Source organism: Ursus americanus, chromosome 5, assembly GCF_024610735.1.
Source record: "Ursus americanus isolate L20-20 chromosome 5, mUrsAme1.1.p, whole genome shotgun sequence".
Lineage (NCBI taxonomy): Eukaryota > Metazoa > Chordata > Mammalia > Carnivora > Ursidae > Ursus > Ursus americanus.
Window position 1 is genome coordinate 18,168,280 of NC_142131.1, and position 24,964 is coordinate 18,193,243.

The 24,964-nt window shown below is 36.9% G+C and overlaps 1 long non-coding RNA gene across 1 annotated transcript in view; it reads right to left on the reverse strand.

Moving 5' to 3' along the window:
* LOC123791476 (uncharacterized) overlaps window positions 1-20,152 on the reverse strand; it is a 507,626-nt gene extending 487,474 nt beyond the window's left edge. The window contains exons 1-3 of the long non-coding RNA XR_006779388.2: window positions 20,022-20,152; window positions 18,719-18,876; window positions 10,923-11,114 (exon numbers count right to left, since the gene is read on the reverse strand). This is a non-coding gene — a long non-coding RNA (uncharacterized LOC123791476). The remainder of the gene's footprint in view (window positions 1-10,922; window positions 11,115-18,718; window positions 18,877-20,021) is intronic.
* Between the last annotated feature and the right edge of the window lie 4,812 nt (window positions 20,153-24,964).

The window sequence follows — 24,964 nt, forward strand, 5'->3', positions numbered from 1 at the left end:
ACTTTATTTTCTTTGTTTAAGTTTTTATTTAAATTCCAGTTAGGGGGCACCTTGCTGGCTCAGTCAATAAAGCATGCAACTCTTGATCTCAGGGTTGTAAATGCAGGCCCCACACTGAGGTCACTAAAATAATAATCATAATCATAATCATAAAACAATAACAAATTCCAGCTAGTTAACATGCAGTGTAATATTAGTTTCAGGAGTACAATACAGTGATTCAACTCTTCCATACAATACCTGGTGCTCATCACAAGTGCCCTTCTGAATACCCATCACCTATTTCAACCATCCCCCTACTCATCTCCCCTCTGGAAACCATCAGTTTGTTCCCTATAATTAAGAGTCTGTTTCTCGATTTGTCTCTCTCTCTTTTACCCTTTGCTCATTTGTTTTGTTTCTTAAATTCCACATATGAGTGAGATCATATGGTACTTTCTCTGACTGACTTATTGCACTTAGCATAATACCCTCTAGTTCCAACCACGTCACTGCAAATGGCAAGATCTCATGGTTTTTTGTGGCTGAATAATTTTCCATTGTATATATATATATACCACATGTTCTTTATCCATCTATTGATGGACACTCGGGCTGTTTCCATAATTTGGCCACTGTAAGTAATGGCTCACTTTCATAATTTACCAATGAAAATTTTCTATTTCAATAGGTGAAATAATATACTGAAAAACATGTCTAACAGAAGAGATATCCACGCTGGGCATGGAGCCTGCTTAAGATTCTCTCTCCCTCTCTCCCTCTGCCTCTACCCTTCTCCCCCCTAAAAAAATAAGAAAAAATAAAAATAAAAAACAAGAGTTAATACTTACATAACACTTACTTTGTATCAAACACCTTCTATAAAATATGGATTATTATCTCCATTTTATTAAGAACTGGGGTTCAGGTTTCACAGACAAGAGAGTCAGGATTCAGAAAAGATTTTATATATTAAAATACTCTATCCTAATTTTCAGTTTTATACTTCAAAATGTATTTTTGAGATTTATTAACCATTAAATAACTGTTAAATAATAATAATAAACACCATTAAATAAATTTATTTATTTTAGAGAGAGTGCACACAAACTGGGGGAGGGGCAGAAGGACAGAGGGAGGGAGAGAAGCAGACTCCCTTCTAAGCATACAGCCCAACACATGGCTCGATCCCACAACCCTGAGATCATGACCTGAGCCAAAATCAAAAGTCAGGCGCACACCCAACTGAGCTACCCAGGCACCCTGTAAAATATATTTTATCATTATTATGCTCCTGTGTAGAAAAAGATAGCACAAAAGGGTTCTTTTTATTTCATCAACAGCTGCTATTTCTGGCATTACTTAGATTCCCAATGCAGAATTCTCTTCCACTTGCGCATGTCCTACGGCGCCTGATCTGTAATCAGCAGGGCACTGGTACTGCCCTGCCCCAAACTGTTGAAGCTGAGCCTAGTATACTTCCACTTCCCAGGCCATCTCCTCACAGGAAATCTTGATTTCCTTTTCTCCAGCTCCGAAAACTCTCCCATCTCTTTCCTTTGAACAAAAGGTTAAAATTTGAAGCTCTTCTCGTAGGGTGATAGGTACTAGATGAAGTTATTTGACCACAGGTCAAAGCAGATTTGAGCGGCCATCATCTCTAGGTCATGTTCTAATCATGTTCTGCAGCTGCCTTGAGGAAAGAGCCGCAGAGCTAGCTGGGGGCCTGACAGTGGCTCCAGGGCCAGTGTAGCCTCAGGCAGAAGGAAAGCCACCACTCCCTGTTCCCCTTCCCAAAGCACACATCACTAGTTGATCCCTGCACTCAATGCTGCTGAGACCTATTCAAGATTCACAATCTTTCTCCATACAGCATTCTAGGCAAGCACTCTGAGTTTATGCTAAATATCATATCCCAGGTTTATGCTAAATCACAGATGAGGCAAACGGCATTCTTCCACAGTAACACTGCTTCCTCGTTATACATAAAGTGGTTCAAATAGTTTGTTCTCATTACCTCTCCTGCTTTTTGAACTTGATTTTTGGTAAGTAAAATATTATTACTTTATTTTATTTGGACCCCAATCATAGACAATTTGTCTTGTTAATAATCTGATGCTTTTAAGTGTAATATTAACCACCAGTTTAGTTACTGAGTTCTCATAATAAATCCAAATAAATCTATTTAAGTGGTCTGTGATCAGGGCTTTGCTGAAATGACTGGCTGAATTTACCCATGATCTCACTGGTAAAATTCAGTTCAGAAATGCACATTTGCAGGAATATCAAGTGCTAGCTACACTTATATGAAATAATATTGTGCATTTTTATATCTTACAAGGATATAAAAGTTTTTGTTTATTATAAGTATATATCTAACCATCTAATATACCCTGGATTCTGGACACTACTGGATAATGTCTGAGCCTAAAAAGGTGAATAAAAATTAGTTTTTATTTCATTGTAACTGAAATGGAAACATGTCATGATTGGAGAATATTTATCAAGTTTTAGCAAAAGGACCACAGCCTAGACAATCCTGGCTCATATACTGCTTGAGTTTACCTTATAATGGCATTACCGCTGGAAGACACTTGCCGAAAATAACAGGTCAGAGACTGACCTTGGGCAACAGTGGAAAGAGTTGGGCTTTGGAATTAATCACTGCTCAATGTCTTACTAGCTAAGACAAGTTATTAATCCTTAAGTACTTCAGTCTCCTCATCTGTAAGATGGAACTAATATCCCTGAACTTGCAAGAATGAGGTCATAAAGATTAGAAATAGGTTAAAAAAAACTTAAGACAAAACTATGGGTTACTTATGAAGTTGTCGTTTCTGTCTCCGTTAGAAATAAAGCTGCAAAGACAGTATTACACAGGCCTGCCTCTGAGAAGCGGCCCCAGGGTTAATTAGCAAGAGGTCCATAGGGAACGGCGGCCCTCCTCCTCTCCAGTTTGGATCCCTGACTCAGGCTCTCAGTTCTAGAAGTCGGCTTATTCCTTCCAGGGAGAAACATTACTCCACAGATGCTGACCCTTGGAATGTATACACCAAATATTTCTTTCCATTCTATCCCCCACGGTCCACTGAGGCTTCTCTGCTGGTCCAGCACCTTCAAGTGCAAATGCTGTCTCTGTACTTTATTCTCTTTGTAGCTTTTTCACTATTGAAATTACATTCTAAGCATCTAAACTAAATTGCTCATTATTTGACCCTACCGTTAAAAATATAACTTCCACGAGGAAAGGCAATTTGTCTCTTTTTTCTTACCACTAGATCCTCAGTGCCTAGAACAGTGGCCGGAACGTACAGTGAACTCAATAAATGTGTGTGAAATGAATAAATTATTTAAATAATGTATTCACTCTCTATAGCTGAACATAAAACTCAGCTCTGATTCAAGAACTACTAAATAATTCACTCACAAAAAAAGTATTATTGGGCAATGGTGATTTTACTGAAGATTTTGTATGGGAAATGAAGAAAGGATTTATATTGGCACTCTTCATTAAAATTGCTCAACCTCCCTCATAACAACAACAAAATGCAAATTAAAACTTCACCAACAAAGGATACCTGGGTGGCTCAGCTAGTTAAGCAACTGCCTTAGGCTCAGGTCATGATCCCAAGGTTCTGGGACTGAGTCCACATCAGGCTCCCCTTGCTCTGAGGGAAGCCTACTTTTCCCTCTCCCTCTGCCTGCCAGTGCTTGTGCTCTCTGCCTCTCTCTCTTTCTGTGTTAAATAAATAAATAAATAATCTTTAAAAAAAAAAAAGTTATTTAAAAAAAAAAAAAACTTCAACAAGAAGCCTGACTTGTTAGAGCCTATGAAGAGTAAAGAGAACTTCTACAGGAAACGGAGGGAAGGAGGAAGGGAATGGGAAGTATCTGGTACAAAGCCCAAGAAAATTGAAGAAAGTATTAATGTGGGAGAGGGGCAGTGAAGGGAGATGTGTTACATACAGGGGGAATCATTAAATAAGTAAATATTTAAGGATAATGTGAAATAAATTTCTCACTATCATAGAAGGGAATTAAAAAATATAGAAAAGGAGATAACTAAAATGAATCATGTGGCATTAGATCAGAATTGAAGTTTGAGAATTGAAGTTTGAGTATCAACCCATAGTTTTTAATAGACAGAAAGGGAGGGAGGGAGGGAGGGAGGGAGGGAGGAAGGAAGGAAGGAAGGAAGGAAGGAAGGAAGGAAGGAAGGAAGGAAGGAAGGAAGGAGTATTTGCTTATTAAGACAGTCCAGGAACAGAGATACCCCAATAGCAAGGAACACACCTAGCACCCATATCTTGGCTTCTAAATACCACTCTCCACTAAAAGTTTCTTTGAAGAAATGGATGGCTCCAGGTCTGGGACAAGCAAGTACAAGATGAGCCTGGAACATTTCTTTGGATCAGAAAGCAAGGAAGTGCTCACAGATGATGGAGATAAGTCAAAAGGACGGAGGAGCCAGCTTGAAGGAACTCCCTCTGACCACATCTAGGACAATCTGACCATGAAAATAAACAATGATAGTAACAGATTATGACCTATTAAATATAATAGAAACCATGAGTCCACAGTGCTATTACTAAAGGAAACAAGTTGATACAATGAAATTTTAACATTGAAGCTATATACATAATTTCATCATTTTATAAAACACTTAATAATTACAAAAGGGAAAGACTACATTTACAGTGGAGAATCTTGGCAGCCAACAACTTAATGAAATGATCAGAACAAACATCATCAGTAATACAATAAATCAAAATTGTGAGTCATCTGATAGGTTGCAACGAGAAGAACACAAGATCATTTCTGCCATATTCCTGCCAAATATGTATAATCTGAATTGAGTCCCAAAAAAATGTCAGACAAACCCAAATTAAGAGACATTTTACAAAATATCTGGCCTATAATCTTCAAAGTATCAAGATCATAAAGTGAAAGAAAGCAGAAAGAACCATTTCAGATCGATTTCAATGGCTAAGGAGGCCCAGCAGCTAAGCACAACACACAATTCTGGACTATACGCTTTTGCTGTAAAGTACATACTAGGGAAAATGGGCAAAACACAAATGGAATCTGAGAAATAGATGATATTAACGTACCAAAACTAATGCTCTGATATCAATGGTTTTATTTTGGTTTTGCAGAAGAATGTCCTTGCTTGTAACATATATACCCTGCAGTATTAGGGGTATAGGGGGATGATGTTGCCAACTTATTCTTAAGTAGTTCAGGGAAGAAAACATTCTCTATACTTGCAACTTGTCCCTACATTTGAGATAGTCTGCATATTTTTTAAAATTGAACTTAAACAATAAACAAAAAACAGAACAAAACAAACAAAAAACTAGAGACCAAGATACCATTTGTCTCCTCTCAGGTTTGTGGAAATGTAAAAGTTTGACAATACACTGTTTGGGCAAAGCTTTGAGAAAAGAGGTACTTATCTCTGTTGGGAGTATAAAATGGTACAACTACTTAGGAGGGAAATGTAGTAGTGTTTATCAAAATAACAACTGCATATATCTTGTTCAACAACACCACTACTGGGAATTTATTCTGTGGGTATGCATACACTAATGCCAAATAAGGTCTGTATGAGTTTACTTGTTGCAATATTGTTGTAAATGCAAAACAATCAGAAATAACCCAAAGTCCATGGATAGGTTAAATTAATTATTGTCCTATATCTTAATTTTTTTTATCTGTACTATATATTTTGGATATCTTTCCCATCACTACATAGGGAGCTTTCTAATTCATTTTCATTGTTCCACTGTATTCTATTTTATCTATATACCATAATTAACTTAACCTATTTATAGACATTGGGTCCCATAGAATAATTTTGAGTAATGGTATTGTTGCATAAGGTATGTGCAGTTGTATTTTTTATGTTTTTCTTTTTCTTTTCTTCTTTCTTTTTTAAAGATTTTATTTATTTATGTATTTGAGAAAGAGCGAGCACAGGAGTGGGCACGAGAGGCAAAGTGGGGAGGGGTGGAGGGAGAGGGAGAAGTAGACTCCCCATTCAGCAGGCAGCCCGGATGCGGGGCTCGATTCCAGGACCCTGAGATCATGACTTGAGCTTAAGGCAGGCACTTAACCGACTGAGCCACGCAGGCACCCTCTTTTCTTCTTTTTTTTTAAGTTTTATTTTAATTCCAGTTTGTTAACATACAGTGTTGTATTAGTTTCAGGTGTACAATATAATAATTCAATATTTCCATACATCACCATGTGCTTATCACAACAAGTGCATTTATTAGACTCTCTCTTATTTTTTCCCCTTTGCTCATTTGTTACTCAAATTCCACATATGAGTGAGATCATGTGGTATTTGTTTTTCTCTATTTCGTTTAGCATTATACTCTCTAGCTCCATCCATGTCATTGCAAAAGGCAAGATTTCATTCTTCTTTATGGCTGAATATTATTCCATACTATACACATAATATATACTATATATATATATATATATATGTATGTATATATATATATATGTATGTGTATATATATATATACACATACACACACACACACCACATCTTCTTCATTAGTCATAGATACTTGGGCTGCTTCCATATCTTGGCTATTGTAAATAATGCTACTGTAAACAAAGGGGTGCATGTATCCCTATGAATTAGAGTTTTTGTATTCTTTGGGTAAATACCCAGTAATGTAATCACTGGATCATAAGGCAGTTCTATTTTTAACTTTCTGAGTTAAATAAAAGTTTCTGAGGAAACGCCATACAAAAGGAAAGGTTTTCCAGAGTGGCTGTACCAGTTTGCATTCCCACCAACAGTGTAAGACGGTTACTTTTTCTCCACATCCTCGCCAACACCTGTTGTTTCTTGTGTTGTTGATTTTAGCCATCCTGACAGGTGTGAGGTGATATCTCATTGTAGTTTTGATTTGCATTTCCCTGATGATAAGTGATGAGGAGTATCTTTTCATGTGTCTGCTGGCCATCTGGATGTCTTTTTTGGATATTCAATTGTAATTTTGATAAACATTGCTGCATTTCCCTCCTAAGGAGTTTTATCAATTTATACTCAAAAAAGAAATGAAAGTCCCTATTTTCTCAAAACTTTACCAACACAGTGTATTGTCAAACTATCCCTAAGTAATTTATCAAAGTATCTTTTCCACATATGTACATTCTCTGTCCAAGAGAAGCTCTGATAAATGGGATTACTTTCACCTCATGAGATACTCATTTACTTATTAGTGGTGCCCCTCTGATCACACACATACCATTTTCTACCTTTGTGACCTTCTCCTGCTGTGTATTTTGGTGGGTCCTGATATGCATGGCCCTCCATCCATCTTATCAAATGCTGAACTAAGCAGCATCTATCTCTAAATAGGCAAAAGGCTCTGCCCAAATTTGGGGAAACATTTAAAACTAGTCAAAACTGAGGATTTTGGGGGCGCCTGGGTGGCACAGCGGTTAAGCGTCTGCCTTCCGCTCAGGGCGTGATCCCGGCGTTATGGGATCGAGCCCCACATCAGGCTCCTCTGCTATGAGCCTGCTTCTTCCTCTCCCACTCCCCTTGCTTGTGTTCCCTCTCTCGCTGGCTGTCTCTATCTCTGTCAAATAAATAAATAAAATCTTTAAAAAAAAAAAAAAAAACTGAGGATTTTGGCTCAAACTCAAGATGAGAAGAATAAACAAACCCTGCCCAAATGGAATCTAGTTCTGATATGTTCCTGCCTTTCTAATTAAAGCCAAACGTTTGAATATTTCCTAAATTACCTCTGAAATTCACTGCATTATTTTGACTTTTAAAAGCAGACAAACATATTTACATTGTTAATAGATTTAGTTTAACACATGCTCATTTTTCAGTTTGTCATGGGGTATCATGCATGACTCTCCACTGTGGCCAGCCTGATGAGCTGATGGACTTTGAGAGACTGACTGATAAATCTGCCGCCGGGGCTACACATTTACCAAAGAATTACGGGAGCCACAAGTGGTCAGAATACCCTCTCACACAAAGTTTTGCCATTATTTTTCTCCCTGACAATGATACAAGGGAGCCAGGGAAAAAGATCCAGGATATTAGTCATCAGTTAACATCAAGAGTACAAAAAGTGAAATCTTCTTACTTGACCATATTTCAAAATAATACAATCCCAAACATTTAAGCAGAATCCACTATAGGTGTTATCCCATTCGATTTCTCCAATTTGAGGTGAATGTAACTATTCCCATTCCTTAAGTTAGGAAATAAAAACTCAGAGACGATAACTGAATTTTCCCAGATCACCCAGCTAGGAAGAAACAAGCCTGTAAGGTACCTGAATTAGTCTAATCTTCAATGATCTCAGAGTAAATCTCCATGATTATTAAGTTTAATAATTCTATCAGTAATTGATATTTCTAAATTCAAATGAGTTTAAAATTTTATGAGGCTATCTAATGCCTCGAGAACAGCGTCTATGGAGGCTGGGAATTCCAGAAAATAGGAGCTAAAAAGGTTAATTTATTCTGACAGCAGGATGATTAATACAAGGTAAGATTACCTATCTCTAATTAACCTAGTCCATTATTGAGTTCTTAACAAGAAGGATATGGATAGCAGGAATGTCACTCAGAAAGAATTCAGCTGAGAAAGTTTGAAGACAGTACCGCTCTGGGAATGATAATCATTATATTTGTTCACCATTGGGAATGCTTAAAATCATCTTCATATTTAAGCCAGAACCTAAAATACTTCTTTATTCAAACCTCTGTTAAGGGGACTATGAGGCATAAGATTAACAAGTACATTTTAACATCTATTTAAATTTTAAAAACATCTTTCAAAGATCTTACAGGGAAATCTGTTTATTGTTTTTAAATCAATGCCAATCCTACTTATTATATTCAAAGCCCTACTAATAAAAACAGCTAAAGTTAAACATTATTACTGAGTTATATTCTTGACCGACTAATGATTTAATAATAGGCCTAACTCCTCTCCCTCACTCTGACCCCCATTTTATACTCGCCATATTCCAACAGGAAATCAGACAAAGCAACTATAATATTATTCACTAACAGTGTTTCTGATGCCCTTAGAAAATCAATGGTGCTCTAAACATACCTAACTTAAATCTTAAGCACTGAAAAAATTTGGTTCGCCATATCCTGTGGGTTACTTTGTGGGTTTTTTTTTTTTCTTTTCATTGTATAAGGCAAAGTCAAATAAGAATGAAGGGTATCATTTACTTTAGTTTTGTGCTCTAATAATAGAATGTTGAATGGGATTTTTCTTATTGTCTTGGAATTGGTTATTCTGACTAAAAAATGATGACAAAATCGTATAAGGATTCCATACTTTTAAAGGCCTCTCCAGGCGTCTGGGTGGCTCAGTCAGTTAAGCATCTGCCTTTGGCTCTGGTCACAATCTCAGGGTCCTGGGATTGAGCCCTGCATTGGCTCCCTGCTCCGCGAGGAGTCTGCTTCTCCCTCTCCCTCTGCCTGCCACTCACCCCACTTGTGCTTGCATATGCTCTCTCTCTCTCTCTCTCTGTCGAATAAATAAATAAAATCTTTAAAAGAATAATAAATAAAGCCCTCTCCAACCGCTGGGGCCAAAAGCCTTCCTGAGGACTCATTCAGAGGCAAAGGAACCACCTCTCCTATTCCCAACCCACATGTCACCCTAAGTGGGCAGAAAAGTACATCCCCTCAACCCACCAGAAGCCAAGTGAAGAGAGAGGTCCAGTGAAATACAGAATGTGAGTACTGGCAAGGCAGAAAAATTGACAGCCTACTACTTAGCTAAATATTAATGTCAGAGAACTAGAGACCAATTTGAAGCTGCCTTCAAAGTACAGTGAGCCCCCCATGAGGGAATCTGGCAGAGAACCTGACCTATGTCTTTAAGAATTTGGGAGCATATCTGAACACCAAGAACTGTGTCTTCATCTTTTCTGGAGATTTTGAAGGAGAAGTATGTGCTGGCTGAGCCCAGGAGAGAGGGACAAAACGAGACCATGTTATAGGGAATTTAAGAAAAACGTGGAGAAAACTTCCAACTTGTTCCCAGTCTCCTGATCTATCAGAAGGTGCAACGGAAGACCTCCGTGTTTGACTCAATACAAAGGAATATAGAGGAGAGAGGGGAAAGCCCAAGCCCTAGGGTTACCTGAAAGCTTGCTTCCTATGGGAGGTGGAAAGTGGACTAAAGGCGGGACTAAAGGAAGACACGGGTGCCTCCTCCGCCATATCCTCCAAGGTGAAGTTTCACAATGCCAAAAATTGCACAGTTACGAGGAGACTACCACATCCTCAGTGACCACCAGCAGCAACAGAGTCATGCACTTTCTTCTGGGTAGTGGTATTTCCTCATCTCCAATAAGCAACCCCTGCCATCTCTCATATTCCTCCTCCCCAGCAGAGGAGTTGTTAGATGCTAGTAGAGGGAACTGAAAGGATTTTATTCGAATCACATTTGAGACTGGATTTTTACACTGGAGTGAAATTAGTTTGGTTTTGCTTTTTTTTTTTTTTTTTTTTTTTTTTTTAACAACTGAAAGCTGTGAGAAAGATGTGGAATATGCCCAAGAAATTGTCTTGGGAGATTTCTACAAAGCACTACTGGGAATTGTGATTTGAGAAAAATAAAAACATTGTGTTAATATTCACCAAGTAGAGTCTACTCAATAAAACTGTTTACACTAAAATGCTGACTTTCTAAACCAGGCTGGGAGGGATTCTGGGGGAGGGGAGATAAAAGAGGGCCACACATTGCCTCAAAAATAGCAGATAATGAAAAGAACAGTAACAAAAAAACAAGTCAATTCTTAAATGCAGGAATTAGGAAAGGAAATTTTAAAAGAATAAAAAAATCATTCAGATTTGATCTTATTATATAAGTTGAAGACACATACTTATTTACCTATGTCTTTGTTAAAAGGAGACATTTTTAGGGGTACCTGGATGGCTCAGTCAGTTGAGCGTCTGATTCTTGGTTTCAGCTTGGGTCGTGATCTTGGGTTCATGATATTAGGGTCGTGAGATCGAGCCCGGGGTGCAGCTCTGTACTCAGCGTGAAGTTTGCCTGAGATTCTTTCCCCTTCCCCCTCCTTCTGCTCCTTCCTCCGGCAAATAAATAAATAAATAAAATCCTTAAAAAAGAGAGAGAGAGAGACATTTTTAGTAAAACAAACCTTGGATTTGTATTAAGACCTTCAAGCTTTCAATGTACTATTTTGAATTTTACCTTAGGAGCAAAAAACCAAACTCTATTCACATTCATATCCAAAGTGTACATGACAGATCTGAACCACAGCAAATGTTCAAATCATGACTTTTAAATCATTCTGATGAAGGACAGCTGGAAAAGAGCCAGGCAGGGGCCCTTGCCCTAAGAGGAAACTACCCTTGAAAGGATTTTACACCCACCCTTAAAAGGATTTTACACCCACCCTGGAAGGAGCCCTCCACCCTTTCCCCATGTAATAGATGAGAAAAACCTGATTGGATGACAGGCTCATGGTGAGTTAATCAGATCAAAACAGCCTGCCAACAAGATCATAAAAACCCCTAGACTTAGAAATTCTGGTGGCAACCCTCTCAGGTCCCCTCCCTCTTCAGGAGATTTTTGTACTATCGCTTTACTGTCATTCAATAAACTTTGTTTTGCTGCCCACCTCTCTGTCTGGTCTACCTCTTCATTCTTCGAAGCGGCATGACCAAGAACCAGAGCACTGAAGGAAAAGAAATCCTGTAAAAATTCTATTATCACCCACCCACCTCTCCCTTTTGCTTTCTTATCATCACATTCATTGAAGATATGAGGGAGGGGAATAGTTTTAAATATTTTTACAAGGTACATGTATTATTTTTGTAATTAAAAAATAAAAGTAAAAAATGATTAACATTCTATTCACCTTTCTCTCCATATGAAATTATGCTTCATCCTACATAAATTCAGTAACACACATGCAATCTACCAATGCTGAAGATCTCTTGTTTTGGACACCAAAAGCATCCATTCTCCTTCTTCTCTGAACAGTACTTTTGTTTTTCTTTAGGAACTACTTCTATCCCATTTCATGCCTTCTTGGTAGAACCCTTAATCTCCCGGTCAAGGAGGTGAACACAAGACCCAAGCCATTTAAACTAAGGTTTCTTCTTGGTATCTGAATCCTGAGCCGTAACATAAGAACAGATGATAGCAGAGCTGATTCATTCCAGTACTGGTCACCTGAAGAGGTTTCCTGTTACCTACATCAAAGCCACATGCTTCCTGTATTTCTAAGGCAGGATGGTTCAGCCTGAGATTTAATTCTGTGAGCTACCCAATATACTCATAACAAATCCTTCCCCTCCCTTCCTCTATGCAAATACCCTTAAGTTAGAGTTGGTTTCTGATTCCTTGGGACCAAGTCACACAAGGACCTTGAGACAGGCCATTGACCCACCTACTGTCTTTCTTCCAGACCCCTCCTCCCTTCCTTTATTTTCTTAATAACTATTCATTTCAACATTTCAATATTCAACATTCATTTCCTTCACATCAACTCTCTCTACCCAATATCTTCAACTTACTTGTGCCGTGTTTTTCTATTTAACTGTTTGCCTGATAAAAACTGCCTTCTCCACTCCTAGCGCTGACACTTGCTGGAGAAAACACTACAACCATTCAGGTGGGTGTCTCAACTCATTTTCAGTTTCAATTCTCAGATCTTCCATAATACTCAAAAATTTGTGTTTGTGTTGTGTTGCTCATTTCACTTTCTCATTCTCTACAGTGATTTCAAAACCCTCTCCACTTTCCTCAAACCTCCAACTAAATCACTCCTCTCAGCAATCTGCACAGAGAAACTAAAAGTCATAAGATAGAAAATCATTCCTCTTCCAGCCAGGAAATTCTCAAACCAATCTGTATTTGAGCCATTCTCTCCCCCCATTCTACTGAAGTGGGACCCTGATCTTTTCTCACACTTAAAATTAATCCTGTCTCTTCTAATTCTTTAAATTTGCCCTCAGATTGGCATCTTATCAAAAACAAGTCTTTCCTGAATGAGTGACCTTTTAGCTACCGCTTTTTCTTTTTCATTCACAACTAAATTGAAATAATCGTGTATCTGCCCTTCTTGTGGAAGGAGTTGGAAGTGGGGAGCCCACCTGATGCTGGGTAAAAATGTCTCCACACAAAGGTCAGTACAGTATAGAGAGGCCAAGCCTGAGTAGGGGGAGGATTTGTTCACATAGAAGGGCAGTCTGATATGGATGATAGAGCCCGCACAGGGGAATAGTGCACCTACAGAGGAGAGGGGATGGCAAAGGAAAGAAGAGATTGATTACACACAGAAGGACTGGGAAAATAAGTAACCCAATTAGGCCAATGGGAGCCAGGTTTCTCAGCAACAAGGAAGGGGGTTACATATATGGAAAGGGAGAAAATTAGAATAAACCCTGAGGTGCTAGATTAAAACTAATGCTATCAGTATACATTCACGGTTTAATAGATGGATAGATAGATGAAATGCAAATGTCTGGACATACATTCATACATACAGGCATATATATCTTAGCTTTCTCCACTGAAAAACTGTGAAGCACCACACTCCAAAACCAAAGAACACACCTAGCACCCAGACTTTGTCTTCTAAATGTTATTCTCCATTTAATGTTATTCAGGGCTAAAATGGCTAATTCCAGGGCTAGGGTAGGGAAAGTACAAGATGACCTTGCTCATATCTTATGCCAGAAAGAAAGAAGTCAAAAAGTAATAGAGGGGCACCTGGCTTGCTAAGTGAGTTATGCATCTGCCTTCGGCTCTGGTCGATCCCAGGGTCCTGGAATCAGGCCCCACATCAGGCTCTCTACGGGAGTCTGCTTCTCCCTGCCCCCCCCCCACCGCTTGTGCATGCTCTTTCGTGCGCATGCGCTCTCTCTCTATCAAATAAATAAATAAAATCTTTAAAATACAAAAAGTAATGGAGACATGTCAAGAGAAAACATAAACCACCTCAAAGGGCTTCCAACTAGCTAAACTGGGAACAATTTGAATACCAAGATAAATGACAGTAACGAATTAAGACCTATATTAATTACTAGTACTATAAATAAATAAGTGAGTAAATTGAAAGTTTAACGAGTAATGGCCTATTTGCAAAGTCTTAAAGAACTTCCCTACAAAATACTTACTAATTACCAACAGAGAAAAAAAAACTAAATAATTGAGAATCCTAAGGGACACATCCTTAATCAACTGAGCATTAATAATAGAACAAATCAAATCTCTGTGTCATCTGATAGGATTCAATGAGGAGAAAACAGCATCACTTTTGAGGTATTCCTCTCAAAATCTATTAATTCAGTCTTTTTCAAAGGAATGAAAGACCAAGTGACCATCTTCACAACTCTCTCAAGAATAGGACATAATTAACACCATTCCAGTTATACTGAAAGAAGTTAAATTTTTCATACAACAGATACCCTAAGAGTCTAACTCTCTGTAGTTGGAAAAGGCCCAGAGGTACATTTTATAAAATAACTGCTCTGTAATCTTCAAAATGTCAAGGTCATCGAAGACTAGAAAAGATTTTATTGCTGCTGCCAACTGAAAGAGACTAAAGAGATACTACAACTATATGCAACAGGTGACTCTATCCTTCTGTTTCAAAGGACAGGATTGAGATAAATGGCAAACTTGATTGGGATTTGAGGATCAAATGGAAGTTATGTATAACGTCAATGACTTGATTTTTATGATTGTATTATAGTTATGTAGGCAAACGTCCCTACTGGTAGGAAATATATAGTAAAGTATTCGGGAGTGGTGGAGCACCATACTGGCAAGTTACTTTCAAAAGGTTTGGGGGAAAAAATAGTCTGTGTACTATGCCTACAAATTTTCTATACATTTTTTATTGTTTCAAAATTTTAAAAATCAATAAAATTAAAAATGAACAAATATAAAACTGAACAAAAGTAAATTCATCATAATCCTCACTCCTCCCCATATTCCACATCTTAGTGAATGGCTCCACCATTCACTCAAGTTGTTAATCCAGAAATCCAGAGTCATCCTTGACTTCCCTTCCCTCCACTACAATATACATCCAATTAATATGTCTCCCTCTGTACCCATATCTAATTACACACCAAGTTCTAATGATTCTACATCCTAAATCTCTCTTAAACTTAAGCCATTTCCCTTTAGTCTAATACTATCCAATTCTGACCACCATCATCACTACCCTGTGTTTACTGAAATAGCCTCCCAAAATAATCTACACGTTTCCTCCAACCATTTTCCAATATCAGTCTCAGTTATTCCAAAACATAAATTTGTTCATGTTATTCCTTATAAAAATCCTTCAATGTTCTTGAAGACTTCTAGAATGAAGACCAAATTCCTTATACTGCCACACATTCTGGTGGTTGTTTATTTCTGTTGTACAAACATGGTTAGTATTGGCCTCCGTTTCAGGCTCAATAGCGTCCCAACTAGGACAACGAATCATAAGTTCTGTTTAGTTCACGAGATTGATCCTGACTTCCTTCTCATCTCTAGTGAACCTCAAATCTTCTGGAAAGGCTCTGCCTGAGCACTGGATCAGGATTCAATACTTTGCTAGAGGTTCCTAACACTATGCTAGTCCTATTAGTAACATATACCTATTGCACACATGTCTGTATTGTAACTATTTGCTTATATTCTCCCTTAAACAGTAAATTCTGTAAAGGTAACTTTGCCACTTGGGGTGTGACCTTGAGCAAGCTACAAGACCTAAGCCTCGGTTTCCCCATCTGTAACAGAAGATAATTGCTTTATTGGTATGATCAAATGATATAAGGCAGGTAAAGGTTTAGCCCACCATATTCACCACTTTATGTTTTAAAATTCTGTAAATAGTTGAAAGCATTTTTTTCCTCTAGGGCTCCTTAAAATAGTCTTCTTTTCATAGCCAATCTTTTGACTTTTTTTTTAGGTACTCTACTTATCAAGCAGTGATAAAGACTGTTTCTTCTTAACATAAATATAACAAGTCTCTTCACGATAGTTACTTTTCATTCTATTTATTTGCTTTTTTTTTTTTAAGATTTTATTTATTTATTTGACAGAGAGAGACAGCCAGAGAGAGAGGGAACACAAGCAGGGGGAGTAGGAGAGGAAGAAGCAGGCTTCCAGCAGAGGAGCCTGATGCGGGGCTCAATCCCAGAACTCCGGGATCACGCCCTGAGCCAAAGGCAGACACTTAACGACTGAGCCACTCAGGCGCCCCTATTTATTTGCTTCTTTAAAAATATATATATATATATTCTAACAGAAAATTATCTTCTGAGAAATGAGATAATACCAGACTATTAGCACTGCTCAGGCATGCAATATTTCTTTCCTCTCTGTCCTAGTGAGTAAATACCTATCAGTCCCCACAGCAAACTCTACACATAACACTGTATGGTAAACACAGTATATTTATAAGAAAATATCCTTTTAAGATATTATAAAACGATGAGGCCTAAGTACATAAATTTGTGGAATGCAATGTTTCCATCATTTAAATAGTTCTTTATTAATAACTAAACATTGTTGGAGGGGAAAATTGTCCTATTGTAAAAAAAGAATAACAATTCAACTAATTAATGGGCCCTACAATGACAGATTGTACATTGTATACAATACACTCAAAACTCTTTGGAGTCCCATAATTGTGAAGAAATATATGTGGGTATTTTCTAGCTCTCTTAAATGGTCTTCCTTTTACAAATTTTAAACTAAAAATTCTGACTGCCAGAGGTAAAGATTTAGAATTACATGATTGTACATTTCTACTCACTGACCACACTCTTTTTCTAAATTTAACTATCACATTTTGCCTTTGTTAATTGTACCATTTCACCATTGAGCTCCTTTATTTAATAGAATATGTAAGATAATACATTAAATACATCCCTAGAAGGAAAATTAATTTACCGGTTCAGAAGTTAAATTTATATAAACACATTTAATCCACAGCTACTCAAGAAATAAAACAAATAAGCAAAGGCAGGGGGGAAGAGAGAGACAAACCAAGAAACAGACTCTAAACTATAGAAAACAAACTGATGGTTGCCAGAGAGGAGGTGGCTGGGGGGATGGGTGAAATAGGTGATGGGGACTAAGGAGGGCACTTGCTGTGATGGGCACCCACTGATGTATGGAAGTGATGAATCACTCTATTGTACATCTGAAACTAATATAACCCTGTATGTTAACTAACTGGAATTTAAATAAAAACTTTTAAAAAATGTAATCCACAATTTTCTGCTTTCTTACAAGAATCCAGAACATTTTATCACATTTCATTCATAAATCCACAAAATTGTTTCTCTACAGCAAATAACATAGTATTTTCCATCTAATTATTTCACTGATTTTAAAAATAAAAGTATATTTGAAAACATATCCAAATCATTTTTAAATAATATAGATTTATAGTCACCAGGTTTTCACATACCCAACTGTCAAATTTACCAAACTTACAAATGAAAAAGTGTTTGTCTTCAGAAATGCTTTCAGTAGTAAGCTTCTGCACAGCAAAGGAAATAGTCAACAAAACAAAGAGGCAACCCACAGAATGGCAGAAGATATTTGCAAATGACACTACAGATAAAAGGCTCGTATCTAAGATCTATAAAGAACTTCTCAAACTCAATACCCAAGAAACAAATAATCAAAACAAAAAATGGGCAGAAGATATGAACAGACACTTTTCCAATGAAGACATATGAATGGCTAACAGACACATGAAAAAATGTTCAACATTACTAGCCATCAGGGAAATTCAAATCAAAACCCCATTGAGATACCACCTTACATGAGGGAGAATGGCAAAAATTGACAAGGCAAGAAACAACAAATGTTGGAGAGGATGTGGAGAAAGGGGATCCCTCTAACACTGTTGGTGGGAATGCAAGTTGGTACAACCACTTTGGAAAACAGTGTGGAGGTCCCTCAAAAAGTTAAAAATAGAGCTACCCTATGACCCAGCAATTGCACTACCAGGTATTTACCCCAAAGATACAGATGTAGTGAAGAGAAGGGCCATATGCACCCCAGTGTTCATAGCAGCATTGTCCACAATAGCCAAACTGTGGAAGGAGCCAAGATGTTCAACAGACAAATGGATAAAGATGTGGCCCATATATACAATGGAATATTACTCATCCATCAGAAAGAATGATTACCCAACATTTGCATCAACATGGATGGGACTAGAGGAGATTATGCTAAGTGAAATAAGTCAAGCAGAGAAAGACAATTAGCATATGGTTTCACTCATTTGTGGAACATAAGGAATAGCAGGGAGATCGATAGGAGAAGGAAGGGAATAATGAAGGGAGGTGTAAACAGAAGGGGAAGTGAACCATGAGAGACTATGGACTCCAGGAAACAAACTGAGGGTTTTAGAGGGGAGGGGGGTAGGGGGATGGGCTAGCCCAGTGATGAGTATTAAGGAGGGCACGTATTGCAGGGACCACTGGGTGTTACACGCAAACAATAAATCATGGAACACTACATCAAAAACTAATGATGTACTGTATGGTGACTAACATATAATAAATAAATAAATAAATAAATAAATAAATAAATAAATAAAGTAAAAAAAGAAATGCTTTTAGTGATTTTAATTTCTAAGACAGACACCACCTACATATAATCTCCATATATATACAGCAAATAAAATATTACAAAATCACAATCTTTGAAATAAACCTTTCTATGACCTACTTGTAAATCTGCTCAGAACACTTTTATTAAATGTCAGCTGTGTCGGGCACCTGGGTGGCTCAGTCTGTAAAGCATTTTCCTTCAGCTCAGGTCATGAGCCCAGGGTCCGACTTCTTCTTGTCCCTCTGCCATTCCCCATGCTTGTGCCCTCTCTCTCTCTGTCAAATAAATAAATAAAATCTTAAAAATAAATAAATAAATAAATAAAATGTCAGCTGTGAAACCGTGTTAAAAATACAGAAAGCAATATTGTAAGTTTCATTTAACTTCCCCAAATTCTAACAGTCAGGTATTTTGCTCTCTACTATAGCACACAATAGCATTTTTCCTAAGCAATCAAAATTTGTTCATTAGTTGTAAATAATGTACCAAGTATAAGTACAAAAATGCCAAAAGGTGATATATGTATTTTTAATATGATTACTACTTTAAAACCATAAAACTTTACTTTAGCAAATACAGCAATCTCTATTTATTTCAACAGGGATTAGACAATACATCATGATGATGACCTTGAGGCAATCAGCGCACATTTATAAAATGATGGTTTGAACTTTTATTTTTAATTCATCAGTCTCATGTGCTTTCATGTGGGTATCTGGAAAAACTTCCCATAAGATTCTACAATCGTATAACAGAAAATACTTTAAAGATCACATTCCTTTATCAATTTATCACATATTAATAATCATTTACTGAGTGTGTATTATGTACCACGCACTATGCTAAGTGAGTGATATAAAAATGATTAACACTTGAGCCCTAGATAAGACATGAAGTGTATCCCTGAGAGGTCTGTAATATTATGGAAGAGACAGTAAAATAAACCAAATAAAATACTGTTGAGAAGTAGGTTTTCAAAAGGTGCTGTGAATAAGGAAGAGAAGCATATAATCCAAACTAGGGGAAGGAGGTTACAGAAGCCTTCTTGGAGGCTTATTGATAAATAAGCCTACTGCATGGCCTACTGATTAAGAGCATAGGTTCAAATCCCAGTACTATCTTTTATTAGCTGTATATGAGTTTGGGCTAATTACTTCATCATTCCAAGCTTATTTCCTTGTTTATAAGATGGATATGATAGTATTTACCTCACAGTGCTGTGAAGAGGACCAAATAAGATAATGAGTAGAAAGCACAATGTCTGCCATAAAATATGCTAGTATTCTGGTTGTTATAAAGACAACCTCTTTCACTCTCTCATCCTTCTCTCTCTCTGTCATCCTTCTCTGTCCCCATATCCATCAGGAGACAGATCTCTTGCCCTTCACCCTCACACCACTCTCTGATGGGTCTTTCTTACCCATGTTTTGGTGATTTTCCCATAGTTCACTTAACCAGCTTTGTCCTCTAATGACTGGCCACCACTGTCTCCGACCCAGCAGCCAACACCTCCTTTCATTTCATATCATTTCATTTGGAGTGAACATCAGAGACAGACTGAAAAAAAAAACAATGTGATTAGAACACAAAATCATTGAGGTTCGTGAAGATGAGAAAGTGTAGCAGTAGAAACAAAAAGAGCATTGTCTTTTGTTCTTTCCCATATTACCCTCTTTAGGATCATGACTCTATTTTACAATCATTCTTTCCCTTCAGCAATCTCCCACTGGCCACTTGTCTATCAAGTGACTCTCCCTTAAAGGTTCTTCTCTCCTTCCTCTTCATTTGCAGAAAGACCTAAGAGAGGGGGCCAGGTCAGTTCAGAGTCTTCTTATACATTCACCTTTCCGAGGACTTCTAGCAGGTTTCACCAAAAGAAATTCAAATGATAGCAAAAGATAAGAATAAATGAAAAATTAAAGTTAAAATGCTTCTCCCTATTCAAGGGGCCCTCTGGTAGACATGAAGTGTTCCTTATTTGTAAGAGTGTAAAAGTTTTGATTTGAATATTAAAATTATTACATAAAATGCAATCTACTCTGGCTTCCAAATTTTGCCTTTAACCCATACCTTACAAAATTATTTTGGCTTTACCAAAGCATTACTCCTACTTTCTAAAGACCAAGACAGATTATATTATTTCAATTTGTAAATTATTCATGACTTAATTCTGTTCCTCACTGCAGACACTTTGCTTTGTGCATCTTTACAACAGCATGTGCAGTTCATGTCTACAAAAATCTTCATATGTTTCAAAGTCCAAAATATTAAAGCAATCAGATTCTCCACAGCAAAATAATTTCAAATTCATACATGACTACAAAAATCAATTACCAATGAATTATATCAATTACATATCAATTTGGGGCAGAAAATTTCAGTTGCCTCATGTTTCCACTGAAATGTATTGATTTAAGTAGTTAATACATGAACTAAAAAAAATGTTCATGTTGTAAAAACAAAAAATATAAAACCAATTGCTGATTAGCCACATGTGAATTTACTAAGACACAGATTGAATGTGTGATTTAAAGTTTAGCTATCATCTAACCTGTTTCCTGACCCTGAAACAAAAGGTCATTTGAAACACTTAGAATTCTGGAGACACTGAATCCCCAGCAAAATTTTAAACTTAAATTGCCCCTCCTCCTTACAGATTTTCCCAACAAACACTTCCTTGTCACAGCTACTTCTTCAAAGCGGTAGCCAGTAAAACTCCTCAACAACAGGAAAAATAGTAACATAAAAACTGAGCTGCTTCAGATGAATGACAAGCAATAATTCTCTCATACAGTTTTTAAGTTATGATAGCATAAATACAATAATTAACGACAATAAACAAACCTAACTTTACATAGCAGACCCTTGGAAAATGCTTCCATTAAACAGTATTGAAAAAATAGTGACAGTAAACAACAAGTTTTGGGGTTTTTTTGTTTGCTTGTTTGTTTTTTAGAGAGGGAGGGAGAGAGGGAGAGAGAAGTGGGGTAGAGGTGCAGAGAGAGGGAGAGAGAGAATCTTAAGCAGGCTCCACACCCAGCATGGAGCCAGATGCTGGGCTCAAACTCACAACCCTGAGATCATGACTTGAGAGGAAATCAAGAGTTGGACATTTAACCAACTGAGCCACCCAGGCACCCCAAGTTTTAGGTTTTAAAAATCACCAATAATAATGATCCTCTTCATCAATAGGAAAAATGTAGATGACTGGAAAAACAACATTCTCTAAATAACATATCAAATATGAAATCCCAGTTCGCATAATATGAATTTGAGGTAAAAAACTGAGAACTGGTTGCATTCAATTATACTTTGCCACTAAAACTCAATATCCATCAGAAAATATTTGTTATCATAATTAGATTTTTTTTTTTTTAACCCTCATCACATAAAGTTGTGCCTGGTCAAAAGTCATAAAATAGTTCAGAAAAGAAACTTAGCATTGGGGCACCTGGGTGGCTCAGTTGATTAAACGTCTGTCTTCAGCTTAGGTCATGATCCCCAAATCCTGGGATCAAGCCCCACATCTTATAAATATATAAAATCTTATAATATATAAATCTTATAAGTAAATAAAACCTTAAAAAAAAAAAGGAACTTAGCATTTCTGATCCTTTCCATAGGCCCAATGCCACTCAGGGCTGGATAAATAAACTTTACCAAATCATCTAACTTAGCAGGACCTACGTGTTACAAATTCATTCAAGAGATTTTTCCCTTGAAGCCACTAATTAAATCTGTGGTCAAAAATGTTCTAGTGATATGAAACATTGTCTTTGCTTCACAGGCAATGATTTTCTTTATCAGTTGTACACCTAGATGGAAATGTAACAAAATGTTAACAGTGGTATCTCTGGGTGTATAGAAGTATGGATGACTTTATTTTAAATCAAGAAATCAAAAATGAAAGATTAATCGGTGTTCACATAATACATATCACACTATATCTTGACGTGGGAAATTTGGTACTGAATTTTATGATGAAATTCACCACACAGTTAAATGTCCATTAAGTATGAAAAATATAACAAACATACCATATAATTACCAAATATAAAAAAACCTCACTCATTTTACTAATAATATACCAAATCTTGCCTCCAGTCTCCACACCAAAGTCATTGTTGCATTTTGAAGATACTAGAGTTAAGTCAGAGGCACCTGAGTGGCTCAGTCTGCTAGTATCTGCCTTCAGCTCGGGTCATGATCTTCGAGTCCCAGGACCAGGCCCCACATAGGGCTCCCCGCTCATCCAGTGTCTGCTTCTCCCTCTCCCTCTGACTCTTCCCCTGCTCGTGATATCTCTCTCTCTCTCTCTCTCAAATAAATTTTTATAAAAATCTTGAATAAAGAAAGAATTAAGTCAGAGTTTAAAAATCTTGAAATAAAAAATTAAGACAAAAAAAACAAAAACAAAATGCCCCTAGTTCTACAGTATTTAAGCCTATCAAGTGTTAGCTGAAATAAGGATTAACCATGGATTTCATATTTTTTTTTAAAGACTGCTCATATGGTTTTTTTTACAACCATACACCAAAACTTTCAGTTGAGATGGCTTGCCTTTTTTTTTCAATAATAATATTGAGCATTTTGATATGTGAAAAACTTCAGACTTGGCAGTAATTTTTACATACCACATCAATATTAAATATCTTGCTAGTGATGATCATTTGTCAGTTTTAGACAAAGTTCTTGAGATTGAGTTTAATCCTTTGTACAGTAAATGCAAAAGCCGTTGGATTTCAAATCCAAGAAACAAATACCGTAAAGACATTTCTATTTAAGCTCTGACAAAGCTATAAAAAGGGAAGGAGGTGCTAGTTACTCTGTCTACTTGGAATTTTATTCAGTTGTGCCAACTGAGTCTAGTAGAAGGGTTAGAAGAAGGGAAAGGAGATAACAGCAGTGGGATGTTGTTCTGGGCACAAAAAGCAGCATGTAACTTCACATTGGCAACAGCGAGACAGGCTAACAAAGGGGACAGAAGATGTACTTGACAGGAGTATAGAGAGCTGGAGGCAGATGAGTAGGAGGAGATGGCATATGAGACGTAGGCTGGGGTGCAGTAGGAAAGAGCCTTGGTGGTAAAGATGAATAGCTTAAACTTAGAGCAAAATACAATAAGGGCCTAGTGAGACAAGTCCAGAAGACCAAGATAACAGCTACAGTACAACATTTCAACTTATCTAAAGGGCAGATTTTTAGACAAGGAGTTTTGAAAAGGGGAGGTTACGAAAGTCAGGAAAGAAAACATTTAGTCCAAAATTTCGTCCAAGTGTTGTGTTGTTTTTTGTTTTTTTTTTTTCTTATAGACAGGAAAGCATAGGGGCGCCTGGCTGGCTCAGTCAGAAGGGCATGTGACTCTTGATCTCAGGATTGTGAGTTTGAACCCCATGTTGGGTGTAGAGATTACTTAAATAAACTTTTTAAAAAATAAAACATAAACAGGAATTTAAAGGTGCCAGAGTTGTCTGTTTGTTGTTTGTTGTTTCTGGTGTTTCCATAGTTGGAATAAATAGTAGGTAAACAAAATGAAGCAAGTAAACTCAAGTTTATACACTTAAGAAATAGTTATGTGACTAAAACCAAAGTAAAGAAAGGTGATAATTAAGATAAGTTAGTAGGATCTTAGGTAAAAATGACAGGGGATAAAAATTTCCTGGCAACTTGTCGGGTACCAAAGTGTTTAGGAAGACATACTAAAAAGGGCATAAAGAGAAAAAGCAAAGTAAATAATAAAGGCAATAATTTATAATATCCTAGAAGCTTCAAAGAGAAGGAATAATGCACTATAGTTACAGGAATGAATCATTTAATATGGTAAAACAACTTTCCAAACTACAAGTAAATCTCTTAGGGTTCTTTCTGATTAAATGCAATTCTAGCTTATTTAAACAGCTGATTCTTAATTTTTCAGAAATAAGTTATGTTCCAACTAGAAAATGTTCACTAAAAATTCTGAAGAATTCAGATATTGTTCATTAGCCCTTAGGAATTCAAAACAAATTTATTAATGAACGCCTCATTGTCCACTGCACTTTTATATCCATTTTTTGTCCTATGTCATTTGAATGCTTAATAAATACCATTCGACCTTGCTGAGAAGGGGACATTTTAGCAAATTCACCATTTTACCACTAGGTGGCGAAAAAACCCAAGCAGTATATCTGTTACCAAAGCTGGTACAAGATCCCAAGCACTTGAACAACTACAATTTCCACCAGGTGTCAACCAAGAGGAGGAAAAAAACTATTTTCCCCACTCAAATACAGTTTTAAACACAACCATCTAAACTCTATTAGAAATAAATGGCCTGCCCATTAACTCTCCAAATTGTTTGCATATTTATATATAATGCTAAGT